This window comes from Triticum aestivum, chromosome 7D (assembly GCF_018294505.1).
Source record: "Triticum aestivum cultivar Chinese Spring chromosome 7D, IWGSC CS RefSeq v2.1, whole genome shotgun sequence".
NCBI lineage: Eukaryota > Viridiplantae > Streptophyta > Magnoliopsida > Poales > Poaceae > Triticum > Triticum aestivum.
Window position 1 is genome coordinate 622,741,203 of NC_057814.1, and position 11,643 is coordinate 622,752,845.

The window sequence follows — 11,643 nt, forward strand, 5'->3', positions numbered from 1 at the left end:
TCGGACAGGAGAGAGAAGAAAAAAGTAAACCAATCAGACCCCTCATATCATCCCTATACGTCTGGGCTGTCCGCGAACCCTCATATCCATCTCAAATATGAGAGGATATGAGGGCTCGCCGACGCACCGGGCGCGCTCGGGCACTCGGCCACGTAGGATGCGGCCCCACTCCGAACCACCTTTTCTTTTTCTTTATTCATTCTTTTATTTCTCTCTCTTCATCTCCACAAATCACGTGCAAGTGACCAGACATATGAGGAGAAAAATTAGCAGTGTAGCTGCGAGGACAAATAAATAGGGACTCAAAACGGACACACCCGGTCATTAAGGGGTCATATTTGCTATGCCCAGCTGTAGATGCTCTCACCACTCGCTTTCTCCCTTTGCGTGTCTCCACTACAGCTAGAATTATTTATTCACCAACCCATTGATTGGATGGTTTTTTCCAAATAAAATTAATTTTTAATGACGAAGGCGAATTTTGTGCCCGTTTTATTAGGGCAGATAAAAATAAAATAAAAGGAGTACAATTTGCCAGGGTGGATTTTTTTAACACAGTACAATCGAAATCGCTCACATGCACGAGCATACACTCACCCCTATGAACGTAGACACATACATCCTTCACATACGATCACCTGAGCGAATGTGCCGGCATAACATCTTGAGATTTTACGAAGTCACCGCAGACGCCTGGCGGTCGACGGGGACGTCTCCTCCCACTGAACGAACATCGTCGGAAGCCTGAGTAAATTCAGGAATAATGCAAGCACCAATGTCAAAGTCTAGGACCTGGACCTTAGTGGGCTGGGGATACCATTGTCATCCAAACCATCCAACCAAGGGTCGGTTAGCGCCTCGATGAAACTTCTAATCGTTTATACTTATAGAAATCGAGGGGAAACCCCTTTTACTCATATAAAAGAAAAAATGGAACGAAAGAACCAAGAAAACTATGGCCCCAAAAGGGAGGGCAAAATAAACTTTTTTACGTGAAAAAACAAACGCCCTTCCCATTTCAATAAGATATATTGAAAATAAATAAAGTATCATTTTTTGACACTCAATTTATCGCACAAGTCATATTTGGTCCTTCAACTTTTTATGGTATACATCGCCCCCTCACTCCCTCCCCCTCTCTCTCAATCTCACTTTCCCTCTCCCTCCCCCTCTCTCCACATCAAATAACTCAGATCCCTCCCACTTGCTAACCACACAGGCGACAATCCCAACTTCTTAGCCACTTCATCTAGATAAATATTAGCACGCACTCCCTCTGTTCTAAAATATTAGACTTTTTAGAGATGTCAATGCAGACTACTTCCTCCGTCCCGGTGTATAAGTCATTCGCGTGGTTCTAGGTCGACAATTTAACTATTTAAATACGTATTATATGTGACAAAAAATATATGTTTAGAAACTACATCCGTGTAGAAATCTAGTGATATACTTTTCATGACATATAACACATATTTATTTCCTCAAACGATTACCTATTACTACGTGAATGACTTATACACCGAGACGGAGGTAGTACATAGAGAGCAAATGAGTGAATCTACACTCTAAAATATGTGTATATAAATCCGTATATAGCCGTATTGAAATCTCTAAAAGGTCTTATATTTAGAAACAGAGGGAGGAACAGAGAATTCACATATGTGCATTGTGTTAAATTATATGCTTTTATCACCTTCTTTTGAATTGATATATTTTTTAGTGACAACAAACAATCTGTTTCAACAAAGCACACATAAATTTGCAAACCACCACATGTTAAAAGTAAACCTTCGCACTTTATTTGTATGGTACAAGGGAAAAATATTTTTTGTTGAGAAGCTTCCATATAAAGATTTACATTGTCCCCATGGGCATGAACGCAAATGTTTAAGGTCGACCCCCACTTTTGAAATGCACAATTTTTCAATTAGTTCCCTTTCTGGAAAATTTTAAGTTTCTCTGTTTATTTATTTTTTATTTTTGAAAATTTAAAGGTGCACAAAGGAATAAAAAGACTCTCGAAAACTTTCGGGTTACGTCCGAGGCAAGGCTTTCTTTAAAGCATATAGCTAGGCTGAAAAGCGCTCAACTAATAAAGAATAGATCAGAAGCGCGCCTTGGCGCGCGTTGCCTGGCTGAGCACGATGACCCACCATTTAAAACTTCAATATAACAAAGCATTTGAGAACATACAAATAGAATAACCGCTCGAAATAAATGTGTTCAATATATATCACAAACACTACAAAGATATATCAAGAGCAAGAGATAGATGCTGCCCAGGACAGCTGAGTTTAATATAGGGCATACAAATCAAATATATCTTTGTAGTGTTTGATTTGATTTGGTATATATTTGATGTCGGCTGAATCGCTGATGTCGGCTGCTGGTTGCTGGTTCAACTGGCGACCAGTCGATGTCCAAGTAGGCTGATACTGTTCTAGTTGGAGATGGCATCTTCATCGTTGTATGGGCAGCAGTCTTCAGGTGTTAAATTTCATTAACTGTTGCAAAATAAAAAACCTACTGTCATTTCCAAAGGGAAACAAAACCCACAAAACAAAAAAGAAAGTACTTTCAGCAAGAGAGTTGACATAGCCAGACACACGCGTACTGCTCATCAATTAAATATGAAAAGAACATTTAATGTGAATAAGCTGGTGTGGTATATGAGGATCTGTTCACTGTTCATATCTATCTATACTTGAAAGTAAGTTCCGCTGATAGCATGGTACACTTTTTAGACTGAAACAAAATAGCCATCAACGTTTTGCCAAATGCAGAAATCATTCCCTGAAACTACCTTCTCATGTTGGAAATAAAAACAGGGATAAGTTGAGTACTAATTTATAACTAATGGTGAATTTAAAACAAATAAATACCTAGACAAAGTGGTGCTCCATCTGGAAAAGGTGCATAGACTATAAACTAAAAAGTAAGAAAATACTTTCTGACGTTAAGGAGCATGAAGATATAAGAGTAATAGAAAAGGTCAAGAAACCACTGATAAAATTAGAAAAACTATCAGAAGCCACCAAATTTCCCAAGCTCAACTATAGAACATGTGAAGAAATACAGCTCGAGCACCAATTTATTTATGACTTAATCGCCAGCTATAACTCAATCTAATTACACAAAGAAATACCTGACAATTACAAATACATATTACCCTTGTATTACTGGTTCATTCTCAATCTAATTACTGGTTCGTTAATGTTTCCCCTTTTACTCATGTTCATTTTGGTGACAATTGATCATCCTATGTAATTTGTACATGAATCATTGCTGTCATATAAAAGAAATCCTAGAGCAGCAAAAAATGACAATGACTAAAATTAAAAATATATATAAAAGTATACCTAACACTAAACCTCACATAAGCAAGTGCTACTTTCAAGTATTTCCATTGTGTCTGTATGCATCACTACTAAAGAATTGAATAAACCAGCTTCAAATCAGATCAACGTCAGGTACACATCGGACAAAGATGACATGTTAGTACCTCTCAATAGATGTCTAATGTCTTAACCTTCCAGATTCAGTTTCTTTGATAATGTACTGCAGATGCAAGCTGCCACACCAACAGATAAAGTGACCCGGAATGTCAAATAAAATCCAAGTAAAATAGGATTTGAACAGATAAAAAAGGTGAGGGTAGAAACACATACTGTTTAGTTAATTTCTTTTAAAGAAGAAAGTTGTATACATCAGAAGACATATTCTATACATAATTTCCCAGAAGAAAAACCGAAGCATTTGTCTTCTATTCTTTGTTCATACTTAAACATGGCTATGCTGCTTGGGATAAGTGCCTACCTTACAGAACCATTATAGGCGTATCATATCTATCTGTTTCTCTAGTTGTACCATCAGATAAGTTATCTCTTGTTGTTTGCTCTAAATTCAACACAACATTCAAACATTGCACATGATAAGGCTGGAGCATAAAGATAAAATCTGTAAAGGAGGAGTAAATTGATAAGTAACCATTAATGGGGACAGAAGACAAATCCTCCAATTTTTAAGGTACACACATGACGTGAGCAGCTCCAACAAGCAAATCAATAGCTCACTTGTAGGGCATAGCAGAAACACACAAAAAGAATAATAAGCCCCACCAGAATCTAGATAAGTGACAAAAAAACACGATTCCATCTCCTAGTCAACCCAGCCGAGCAAGAATAAAAATACAAAGGGAATAATATACTCTTTGATGTCAGGCCTCTACCAACAAGACCACAAGCAAGCAAATGGCTGGAGATCTGAGAAGAGAAGAAGAAAAGGGATTGACCTACAGAACAATGGCCGACGCAGCAGGACAAATCGACCAGAAGCACCAGCACCCGCAGCTGACCAACCTGCAAGGGAAAAAGAGCAAATCAAGGATGAGCTCCAGGCAACCACAACTGGGATGGTCAGGAAAAGAACACATATAGATCGAGGGACGCAGCAACAGATACGACGATGGAGATGGCGCGCTCCGCCTGGATCTCCTCCTCTGCTCCAGCCATTGACGCGCCCACTGCGGTGTCGGAGTAGGAGGGCACAGGAGCCGACGGCATGCCTTGAGCCTGGTCAATCAGGGCGGTCTGAGGACCGGCAGCAGGTGGAAGCTCGGTCATGTGCACACAAAATATCAAATTCATTGGAGCACAACAAACAACAGCAGGAGTAGCAAGGCAAAAACCAACAATAGCAGAAATTGTAGGCCATGAGCAGCAACGGTCGGCCACAAGCAAGACATGCACAACGGCCGGCAATCAACAGCAGCAGCAACACGGCACACAACAAAAATAGCAGCAAGAGCCGACCACGATCAGGACCCACGCAAGAGGCGTCCACGAGCGCGACACACGTGGGGCCGCCGACGGCAAGAGAAAGCAGAGTTAAACATGATTGTTTGCCGTGATTTGCCCTTTGGGCCTTGCCATGAATATATACTGGACGATACTTGATCATCAAGATTACATCGAGATGTACGGGATCCCATTAGGATCAATCTATGATTACAATAACAATGGCTATCCTTAATTACATGATTCTCTAGGGTTTACATTGATTAACAAGCAGCACTGCCATTAGCTCTGCCAGAAAAATGCTACTACTTCCATCAAAGATAGGAGGATACCTTAGAGAACAACAAAGCATTACATAGAACTAAGGCGCATATATGTGAAATATTTGTACTAAAGCCAAATTGCAGTTACTTTTTCTAATGATTGTTTGACTGCAGATATATGTTGATTTTATATACAAGCAGTATGGTATGCAGAAATAGATATACACAGCAATATCCCAGATGTAGAGTACTTGAATTCTATAATAATCAGGTATTATACCCCAGAACTAAAATTTCCAGAAAAAGTATACCCAAATTTGGTTTGGATTTGTGTATAAATCATGGTGCCCTGGCTCCATGGAGCACCAATTCAATGTCCAATATATACTGTATCAGTAGCGTTCTCCCTTACTGTTTGAAAACAACAGCTTGAAGTTATGATGGAGACGTAGTTGTGAAATGAGCAGCAGGGAGAGTGTCCAAGAATCAAATGGAGCATCTGAATTACCTGGGTGCTCATTGAAACAAATTGTGCAGAGATTAGTTCTACAGGAGCCATCGCACTACCAGACTTGAGTATGGTTATCCTGCCATCAAAACCAAATGGTTACTACAGGAGCATAACACTATAGAACACTTAAATGACAAAAAATGGGCGGTGCCAAACTTCTAGAGAGTATACTACTTATACTTGGTAAATCTATAATGCATTTCTTTGGATTGAACAATAATATCATAATCGAACCAATTTTTCTGCTGGTTAGCCTATTTCAGATTGTAAGCACATAATTGGTAAATCTATAATGCATTTCTTTGGACGAAAACAACCTATACTTTGATCCTAAGGGTACAACATGAATTACTTCTAGATAACTGATGCAAAGTATCAGTAGTTAGTGATATTTATACACATGGTCTGCTTATTCCCGTTCTTTTTCATTCATACATAATGAAATTTCAGCTACAAAGTACAACAGATCCGAAGAAGAAAAATAAAAATGCCACGAAACTACATGAACCATCTTAACTAATATAGATATAAGCCAAAAAATAATAGATGTACTGACAATGTCTAAATTAGCAGGTCACACAGTATTCAAAAGGATAAATATATAGCAATAGATAAGGCAAAGCACCACTGATAAAACACCATTACAGTATAGCAACTAAAAAGAAGAGGAAAATGAAATCCTCAGGAAAGGAAAAGGTCATTACCACACCTAATTGATGGTCTGCAGCATGAGTTCCAAGTGGATCCGTGAGGGATACACGGATTGCATCAACCAAGCCGTCCTTCAAGACAGCAAATAAAATATATCATGGAAGAACCAGAGGCATCAAATCACATAAAAGACATGGCATCAGCTTTCAGTCCACAAGGAGGTCGAGATTGAGACGGAGACGGACCTGTAGGGCATTGCCAGTCATGACGGACCTATATGCCCAGCTCTCTTGAATAAACTTCTTGGAACATAGTGTTTCTGAAAAAGCCACATAGATTTCAAGAATGAGTACGCCTTGACATCAAACCAAGAACAATTAGAAAATAAATGTTCTCATACCACATTGGAGTGAATGGTCCTAGGTACATGACACATATTGAGCAAATCCAAAGAATTTTATAAAATTGACAGACAACCATCTGATTATATGGACGGAAAGAGTAATATACTGGTATCCACTCCCTTGCGTATTTACATATTGAGAATATAGATATTGCAAGTCAGTATATCATCAGAAGATAGCAACAAAGAAAGTATTGGATAAGTGATGAGAAACCAATGACAAATGAATGATCCACTCTTACGGCCTCTCTTTCTCTTTCGACATTTCATGGTGACCTCCTATTTTGTCCCTCTCGAGCTGCAGGACACACACACATGCTAATCTTTATGTCAAGCTGCAAAGAAAGGGGGCGGCCAGCTGGGAGAAGGAGAAGGTGGCGGCGAGGACTGCAGCTGGATCCCAAATGAGCGGCTGGGCGAAGGAGGTGCCTAAAAGTAATAACAATTTAACTTGAGAAGGTGAAAATCAATTTTAATATACTAAATATAAATACATTGGTACCCAGGATCTAAAAGCAGAACACAAACCACTGTCTAGTCCCCCCAGCTCAACCACAAAAATAATGGGGGTGGGGGTGGGGGGTTGGGGGGTAACACGAATGCGCGGTGCAGCTCGTCCTCCCAACCAACAGCAAAAGCAGCCCAGGTTCCCCCAATTTCAACCACTGTAAATTGTAATTGGGGGAGGAAGAGCTAGCACGAATGCACACTGTTGCTGCCCCCAGTCAGTAGCAAGCATCCACCCTAGGCAGAGCTACTACCAATTACGCGCATTATCAATATAACTCAGAGGTAGCAGAGTTTTCTACTGAATGTATACATGTGTATAGTCACTCAGAGGTAGCAGAGTTTTGGAATTCGAAGCGTTTACAGAAGCTGAAACAGAACAATATCTGTGTTTACATCAGGCTTATGATATTATGGCATGCCTTTTCTTCTCTATCCGTCGCAATAAACCTTTGATGGTTGACACTAAGATAAAGCACATGTTCCGTCAGAAAATACTCCCCTTATGGTCCAGTCCATCAAAAACAATATATTCCATTTCATGCTTTCTCAATTATTTTTGGTATCAATACAATTGGACAAGAAGAATGTATGATAAAGGCTGGAAGATAACAATAACCTAAAAACAGAAGATCCTCCAGAATCTAGAGTATTAGCAGAGTAGCGCGATACAACTGATATGTAGAATTAGGCAGTAATATTAGTAGTGAAATAAGAATATGGTTATATCTCACATACAGAAAAATATATCAGAATCTGTTATGGGTGAACTGAAATATATCTGCAAACAGTTCTATGATTTATCATTTCCATATGTAGAGGAACCACGATTACTTTGGACATACCTTATTAAGCCTCCTTGTGATTATTGTTTTCCTTGTTCCAGAGCTCATGTACAAATGATTTCCATGGTGATACAGAAAAAGGTGAAGCAAGCATATAAACAGTGACCCTCCCAGTGAGTGAACAAAATGTAAAAATGAAACTTCATTTTCATTTAGTGCAAACTATGATTCAATCTTTCTTCTTTTTCCAGCAAAATTGTTAGTATTCAACATGTAGTTGGAGACAGGGCTACAACTCTAATCTTGACTGACAGACACGAACAGGTCTCATACACTATTTTCTGCTGCTGGAAACTAAATCAAGCTAGTCAATAGAAGAGAAAGAGGAGCTTACCCATCTTCTTCTTCCTAGCAACTCTGGAAGACTGCCAATCCAGCACCCTGCAAATGAACAGATCACATATCAAATTGAATCTGAAACGAATGGGTGCAAGAGACAGGGGTTGGAGGGAAGGAAATGGGGGAAGTGGAGAGGGTGCTCACCGCTGCCTTCCCACGGCTCACCTTGGGTCGTCTTCTTTCCAGAGGTGCACGAACGTGTCCAAAGAACTGCAACCCCACAGCGGCTGCTGCACCAAATCTGAGAGAGAAGGAAAAAGAGGAGAGGGTGAGAGCTAGAGCAGATAAGAGAGGAGGAGGAGGGGGATGAACTCACCGCAAACAGAGGAGGCCCAGCCCGATGCGCCCTGCAAGGCTGCACCCCGTGGCCAGCGGGAAGCGGAACCGCGCGTTGGAGCGAGGGAGGAGACGAAGATGAGCCGCCAGAGATGCAGCGAGGCCTGGGCGGTTCCTGGCGCTGGATCGATCCACCAAAGAGCGTTGGTGGCCTCAAGCCATTGGAGCTCGTCGGCATCGCCCAAGGCGTAGCCTCACCCCCAAGAGCCCGACCGCCGCCGCTACTAATGGCTCCGCCGCCCTTCATGGTCGTGAGGGGCTAGCACAAGGGATGGCCAGGAGTAGCAGGGAGGCGCAGAGGAGCAGCGGCGGCTCGGGCCGGAGAGAAGGAGGGGAGCGAGAGCGACGGCTGCGCGAGAGATGCGAGGGAGAGAGAGAAGAGGGAGGGTGAGAAAACGCTAGCCGTCTCACCCGATTGGGGATGAGTCTGCGAACCAGGTAAAGCCATCTCGCGTCGGGTACGCGAAAAGTTGAAGATGCCCTCGGCGGCGACGAGAATTTCGGCGGTGGAAACGAGATCTTTACCGCTGGGGAGCGCAGACGGATGCATGGGACGCGCCACACACACACAGAATGACACGCGGGGGTCACCAGGCGCGCTACCCCACAAGTCAGTGAGACCCAGGGAGTGAGCGGCAGCGCGGGGAGGCAGTAACTATTCATTCCTATAGTGCTACTCTCAGATCTGACGGCAGAGTACGTCCAATGGCTTGATCCGACGACCCAAACTCCATCAAGCGAACGCATCCGACAGCCGAAAGTCGCTGAGCTCTGAGGAGGCTTGTAGGAGCATCCTTCTCTTATTTCTGGATTTGGACCTGGGTTACCTCCCTGGCATCCATCCTGTCTGGCAGGATGTGCTGGCACCTGGCAGGACCTGTAAGACGTACGTGGTCACATATGATATCCCGCGTACAGTACGCATGCATATCGGAGCCCAGCCGTGGCAGCCTGCATGCAGAGTAATGGTGGCTGAAGAAGCAGAACAGGACGTGATCCACAAAGAGTACGATCAATCGATTATGTTATGTGGACTCGATAATCAACCGAACATCCGTCGATCGGGTGCAGATCAAGCAGAGCTGTTGCTCTACAGGCCGCTGCTAAGGACCCTGTCGAGGCGGATCGACCATCTTGCACAGCCATCGCTGTGCTTGGTCCCATGGAACCCAAGGGGTCTTGTCGTGTAAATTCCATGGACTTATTCTCAGCCGCCGGAATTATTTGTAGACGACGGTGACTCTCGGATTTTTAGATTCACCCGGAGCTATAGCTCTCAGCCACTCACCACTCGCTTTCTCCCTCTGCCTGTCTCCGTAGCAGCTAGAATTATTTCTTCACCAACCCATTGATTGGATGGTTTTTTTTTCAATTAAAATGGATTTTCTAATGAGGAAGGCGGACTTTGTGCCCGTTTTATTACGGCAGAGAAAAAAACTAAAAGGAACACATTTTGCCTGAATGGAACTTCTAATAGTTTATATTTGAAAAAAAATTATTTGGGCTCCCGTTTATTAAACGAATAAATCTCTTATTCTTAAATTTTTTGCGCCTTGCCTTTAAGGGATAACGGGGGTGTCGATAGTTAGAACATGGCACATATTCTGTGATTTCTAGCTTCTTCATTCACTTAGTAGTACCATACCCGTGCGTACACCCAATCTTTCAATTGGTTTTTTGTTGCCAAATAGTTGGCCTTATAATTAATGATTGCCGAAGCTCTGAAGACAACTCTAGCCGAACCCTAAAAGGCTTAACTCCGCAAAAGATTCTTTAATAAGATTACCTTTTAAGGAGTTAAGCAGCAACTAGCCGAACTCTGAAAATCTTTAACTCCTCAAATATCTAAGGATAAATGTTCCCTCTTCCTCAAATTTTAGCAGTCGAAACCATTTCTCAGCAAAAGATTCCCATTGTCTCTCACTAGCAAGGTGCCCGTGCATTGCAACGGACCCAAAGTAGAATAATGCTTGATATTGCAACGGGCTGTTTTGATGAGGTGAGGGAGGGGTGTGGTTAGTTTCAAGATACTAAGGGGTTTTCTGTAAATTGGAGCAGAGAAGTGGCCTATTGTTGCAAAAAGGCCACAACTTACCTGACAGTCGTTAGATGCATATCTAGTGGTCAGAAATGACGGATGGCAGACACACCATCATCACCAACTGAGTCTTTTATGGGTGTAGAGATAAACAAATAACTCTCTTGTTCTTAATTTTTTTGCGCCTTGCTTTTAAGGGATAACGGGGGTGTCGGGTAGTTAGAACATGGCACATATTTTGTGATTTCTAGCTTCTTCATTCACTTAGTTGTACCATACCCGTGCGTACACCCAATCTTTCTATTGGTTTCTTGTTGCCAAATAGTTGGCCTCATACTTCATGATTGCCGAAGCTCTCAAGACAACTCTAGCCGAACCCTAAAAGGCTTAACTCCTCAAAAGATTCTTTAATAAGATTACCTTTTAAGGAGTCAAGCAGCAACTAGCCGAACTCTGAAAATCTTTAACTCCTCAAATATCTGATGAGAAATGTTCCCTCTTCCTCAAAGTTGAGCAGTCAAAATGATTTCTTAGCAAAAGATTCCCATTGTCTCTCATTCGTCCACTTCTCTTTGTTGCTTGTCTGCCTCCAACCCGGTGCCCCATGCCGTGCTTCTTGCCTCCAGCAAGCACCCTGCCCAGCGACAGAGATAGGCGATCCTTTTTTGTATTTTCCGCCGTGTCTGGCCACGACAACACTCCCCCTCATCGTCTCTAGCCCGGCGATGCTCCTCCCGTCATCCCCAACCACGAGCGAAGATATACAAGAAAAGTGGTTGCCAACCGCCATCGCCGATTTCAACAATTCTTTGCGTATTGGACCATGCCATCGCACCACTAAAATAAGGATGAGGGGAGGAACCTATTCATCGAAGAAGCGCCCATGCCATGGTATGTTTAGGACGAATTTCACCTACTTTCCCGACTACATCGCCGCACGCTTGCGTCATGCAT

General features: G+C 42.3%; 1 long non-coding RNA gene across 2 annotated transcripts; it reads right to left on the bottom strand.

The window, feature by feature from the left end:
- Positions 1-2,213: 2,213 nt before the first annotated feature.
- On the bottom strand, positions 2,214-7,048 carry LOC123168017 (uncharacterized). Of its 2 annotated transcripts, none has more exons than XR_006484190.1 (6): positions 6,467-7,048; positions 6,280-6,352; positions 5,568-5,646; positions 4,292-4,589; positions 3,503-3,571; positions 2,214-2,504 (listed from the first exon to the last, which is right to left on the bottom strand). It is a non-coding gene; the product is annotated as an uncharacterized lncRNA (long non-coding RNA). The 2 variants fall into 2 exon arrangements; XR_006484189.1 differs by having other exon boundaries at positions 6,275-6,352.
- Positions 7,049-11,643: the final 4,595 nt, after the last annotated feature.